General features: G+C 35.0%; 1 pseudogene; it reads right to left on the bottom strand.

Annotated features, from left to right (window-relative positions):
- LOC108292665 overlaps nucleotides 1-5,400 on the bottom strand; it is a 12,915-nt pseudogene extending 7,515 nt beyond the window's left edge.
- Nucleotides 5,401-5,723: the final 323 nt, after the last annotated feature.

Genomic DNA, 5,723 nt, shown 5'->3' on the forward strand with positions numbered 1-5,723 from the left:
AAGGGTCCCCGGACCAGTGTATTTTGTACGGAGAACCGCGGCTCCGGGGCGCCGACAAAGCAGCCGCGCTGGGCAAAGCAGCCGCGCTGGTGACCGTGGAGCACGTCTGCCCGGGAATTTCCTAGTCTGTGGGCAATAAAAACACGGCGTCCACTCACCCTCTGCGCTTTCACTGGGAGCTGCAATCCTGAGCTGTTCCTAAACGGCCATCTTGGATCCACCTCCCCCCTTTGACCTTTTTGAATCAGGCTTCTTATCTGGGAATCTGACCAAAACTGTTCATCTCAGTATTTTTGATCTGCTCTAGGTAAAGGAAGAGTGCCAAATTTTCAAGTTCATTATTTTAGCTCTTTTAAATTGTTTCAGATACCAAGGCAAAGGGGATTATATTTCAAAACAGAGGATACAACAACACTCGTGACATGATTATGTAAAATCTCAGAGATGATTAGAGTAATAAGGTCTCAGTATACATTCCTAGCTTATTATGGAGTCATTGAGCAGAGATCTAACAGTTCGATATAACAGCGCAGTGAGTGGCCGCAGGGGAAAACAAACAGACCCCGGCGCCTCTTCAACAGGCGACTGGGACACCAACTTAAAACAGTTCGATATAAGTACTAATTTTACAAATAGCGGCAAAAGAAAAGAAAAAAAATTAGGGAGGGAAAAAGTTAGGAAGGGAGGAAGAAAGGGAGGAAAAAAAGGAAAAAGGAAAAGCAAGAAAAAGTAGGAAAACATTTGATTGGCATAAATATCTCCTAAGTATTATATTAGATTCACTATTTATATTATCACAATTAATGACTTCATGGTTAGGAGGGATTAATTTGTGGATTAAGAAAAAAAGCAATATTTCAAGTACAATAAATAACCTGCCACAGATCTCTTCAATGGGGCAATGATGGGTTACCATCAGAAATAGTTTATATTATACCATTCATCGTGATGCTCAACACCGTTAGTCTGCCTCAAGGTCCCACACTAACTAGTGAAAGATCTAAAACTTGAATTCATTTTGTTGATTTCTCCCCTAGTACCATTTTCATTACACCATGCTGCCTCTTCTTTATGCCACGTATGCCTACGAGGCATTACACAATACAGAGATGAGCGTGTTCTCCAAATTCAGTAGATTATAGGTTCTTCAAGATGCGATAATAATGCTCAGAAGTGGGGCAGTTCTTTGGAAGCCAAATTCAATCTAGAGATGGAAAAATGAAAATAGATACGGCTGTTAGTTTGATAGACTCAAGCAGATTGAACAATGTGATTGTCAATGTAAAAATTACCAAGTTTAGGTTTATGTTAGGGTTATAGGGTAACTCAGTTTTCATACTTTAGAAGATTCATAAAAGCTTCTTTTTGTGTGATGCTTTAGACTTGTTTTTTTTTTAAAAAAAACAATGTTCGCAACAATACTGTGAATTGAGTTTTTAAATTCCCTAATTTCAAAAAGGAGAAGCTCAACTCAGAGAATTAGAATGAGTCCACTTTAGATTCAATAAACAGCAGACTTGGGCATGAATCTAAGGAGTCTAGTGTATTTTAACTAATATACAGCCAGCTTGAACAGATGATATTTATAGAACAATTTAACCAAGAGAAGAACATTCATTTCAAGTGTGCCTTTTTTCCTTCAAGGTAGACCACATTTTATCTCTGAGACATTTAAGCCTTACTTTAAATGCCATTAATGACTATTTGTTATATATTAATAAATTATTTATTAATATTTTATATTAATAATTTATGTAAATGAAACTATTTGTTTTAGTATTAGCTCATACATCTAGCTGAGTTTTTAAAGTACCCAATGCCTTTGTAATTTTGTGTTTTTAGGTGGTAATTAACATGAAAATATGTTTCTAATAATGTGATTTTATAATGCTACATAAACATACACATTATTCAAAAGTCAGAATTTAGTAGAAAGAGCAGCAAATAAATAATCAGAAAAATATATTAAAGTCTCAGATACAAGTAATTTTTGAGCCTTCACCAGATCCCTTAACTTTCCTTTAAATAAATGACTTCTTTTGCAGCACTACTAGCTAAGATTAATTAGTGCATTAAGACGTCATGACATGCAATGCAATTCAAGTAGTATGATGCTAAATATACCCATTTGATATCACTTGTGCAACATTTATGTATATGTTGAAATCTTAGGTTCTTGAGCAGACATGATCACTTAAAAAGCAGGTTAACTTAAGCACTCTACTTCCTTGAGTTTAAATTTAATCATGGAAATAAAGCACATAATTAATTTTGAGGGGGAGATTAACATAATATAAGCTTTTTAAAAATTTTTTCAGTTTAGCAATGTTACATAATGGTCAAAATCCTCATCATAAACAAAGGAAAGAAAGAGAGAAAAAAATAAAATGAAAATGTTCTAAATGAGTAGATTTATCAATTTCTGAGAGACTGTTATTTAAATTTTAAGAGAATATTTGTTAATCATCTATTACATGACTATCATGACTTTAAAAAGCAACTGGGAACACCAATATTTAAAATGCATGTGGGTCATCAATAAGCCGTCTCCAGAAACCAGAAAACTAATAATAGAACTACCAAATATTCAGCAGTTTCACTTCTAAGATATCAAGGTGTATATAGAGGAAGAAAACAAAATCATTACCTCATAGAGCTGGCTGCATCCACATAGTCATTGAAGTATTATCTGTGATAACTAAGATAGGAAACAACTTAAGTGTCCGTCAATGGTTGAGCACATGAAGAAAATGTGGTACGTACACATTATGCATTACTATTCAACCATTAAAAACAAGGAAATTTTGCAACTGTGACAGAAAAGATGAATCTGGAGAACACTATGCAAAGCAAAATAAGTCAGATACAGAAAAACAAATGCTGTATCATGCCCCTTACTTTGGAATCTAAAAAATGTCGAACTCATAGAACCAGAGAGTAGAATGGTGGTTGCCAGGAACCCTCAGATAGGGGAAATGGAAGATATTAGTCCAAAGGGTACAGACATTTGATTTTAAGATGAGTAAGTTCTGTAAATCTAACAACGTGATGACTACAGTTAATTATCTTGTATTGTTACTTGAAATCTGTTAAGAGAATAGATCTTCAGTACCCTCACCACACACACACACACACACACACACACACACACACACACACACACACACACAAATGGTAACTAAGTATAATATTGGAAAAAAAAGTAGTTGGATAGCTAAGAAAAAAGAATTTTAGCTTTTAAATAGGTTCCATTTGGGAAAATGTAACAAAATATACCTTTAAATTTTTTTTTAGGTAAGTATTCAATTTAAATATATATCAAAGTTTTGGTAACATAAGTTACACTTTGAAACCCCATATCTCCCAACATTTAGAAATTCTTATAACCCTTCCCCTGGGCCAAACATGACTCTTAACTTTGACAACAGCTTTGCAAAAAAAAACGTAGAATGTAACCATGGCCAGGCATGGTATCTCACGCCTATAATCCCACCATTTTGGGAGGCCAAGGCAGGTGGATCACTTGAGGTCTGAAGTTCGAGACCATCCTGGCCAACATGGTGAAACTCTGTCTCTCGTAAAAATACAAAATTAGTCGGACATAGTGGCACATGCCTGTAATCCCAGCTACTTGGGATATTAAGGCAGGAGAATCATTTGAACCAAGGAGGCAGAGGTTTCAGTGAGCCAAGATCACGCCATTGCACTCCAGCCTGGACATAAAGAGTGAAACTTCAACTCAAATAACAAACAAATAAACAGCAACAACAACAAACCCTGTAAATAGATTGAATATACCCATGTAAAATAATATATTAATTTAAAAAATTTTAATCACAGCTTGTAATGAAAATGCAAAAATATGTCTTCTATTATTAAACTGCATTTAAACATAATCACTGATTTTTTAAAGAAATTCTTAACTGTTAATAATTTCTACTGATTTATCTGTGAATATTGGTTTTTATAAAACAATTTTTGTCCTGTTTCTATTATCAGTACTTTTCCAAGTGGTCTAGGAATATCAACCACAGAACTAATATAATATTGTGCCGTATTACTCTGAGTAGAATTATTTATGGTAAACAGGATAATTAGATTAAAGCCCTTTCCAACTAGAATCTGACCGAATGTAATGTGTGGAAGGGCATCGTAAATTGGAAGGACCACCTCTGTTGGTCAGAGTTCCCTTTCTGAGGGGAGGATCACTTAATGCCAATGCAAACAAATTGTTTTGCAATGTGTGTCATTAGGAAGAGACTTGCCATGATATTCTAAAGGATTGAATGACATATATGTATTTTCTTATATGAGTTAAGTGAGGGAAGTCTACTGTTTGTTGCCCTGAATGAATCTCTCCCAGTAATGCAAAACCTAACAAGTGATTGTCTACATTCTGCTCTTGTTGACACTACCAATGTCCTCCATGAAGTCAAAGCTTCTAGATGATTTCAGTTTCTCATTTTACTTGCTGTGTCAGTGATATCCAATAAATAGGTCATTTATTTTTCTGGAAACACTTCCTCTGCTTCATTATATAACACCTGCTTTGTGTTTATTCTTTCTCATCGGATTCTCCTTCTTTCACAGACTCCATTTCTGAGGTAATCTAAACCTTGAAATTTCTCTGCTTAAGAGATCTAATCAATCTCCATGACTTTAAACACCAACTGTGACATCTCCAAATATACAGTTTTTTAGCCCAGTCATGTTTTCTGAGCTCCAGACATATATTTACAACAGCTTGCTTGACACATCTACTTAAATATATCTTAAGTATCTCAAACTTTGCGTATTTAAAACAGAAGTCACAATTTTCCCCTCAATATCATCCTTGCCCAAGATGTTCATTTTAGGAAATGACATTCTATTTAACCAGCTTCTGAAGACAAAATCTAATGTTTCCCCTTCTCTCCTCTCTTTTTTATCATCATCCTAATTTTAAAATAACATTTAACTAATTAATTGATTTCCCAATTTGTCTTTTTCCAGAAAAAACAATTCATTCTTCAGATAGCAAACTATATCCTATATTTAAAATGTAAATTAGGGTACGTAACTCACCGACTTAAAGTTATTCCATTGTTTTCTACATTATGCAGAATCAAATTAAAAATCCTTTTTGTAGCTAAACAAGCCCTATTTCTCTGTCCCCAGACTTTTCTAATCTTATCTAACTCTACATTCTTTTTTCACAGAATTACAAGAAACACATTTTGCTAATTTAAACAGAGATAATGCATGAGGGATGGGTATATTTTTCATATTTCACCACCTCAGTTTTGCTGTCCACTTTTTTGGCATGACTGAGTCAAGATTGTTTTTTTAGCAACCACTTTCATATGGATGCCTTTTCTGACCACCTGATCTATAGCAGACTCACTTGTTATTTTCCTTCATGTCAGCATTTGTAATTTCCATAAAAGTACAAGTCAAAATCTATTATTATTCCACATGCCTCATGTTTAGGGATTTGCTGTTGTTGTTGTTGCTTGTTTTTTTGAGATGGAGTTAAGCTCGTGTTGCCCTGGCTGGAGTGCAATGGCGCAATCTTGGCTCACCACAATCTCCATCTCCCGGGTTCAAGCAATTCTACCTCACCCTCCTGTGTAGCTGGGGTTACAAGCATGCGCCACCACTCCCAGCCAATTTTGTATTTTTAATAGAGATGGGGTTTGTCCACATTAGTCAGGCTGGTCTGGAACTCCCAAGCTCAGATGATT

The sequence above is a fragment of the Cebus imitator genome, unplaced genomic scaffold (genome assembly GCF_001604975.1).
Source record: "Cebus imitator isolate Cc_AM_T3 unplaced genomic scaffold, Cebus_imitator-1.0 Scaffold498, whole genome shotgun sequence".
Lineage (NCBI taxonomy): Eukaryota > Metazoa > Chordata > Mammalia > Primates > Cebidae > Cebus > Cebus imitator.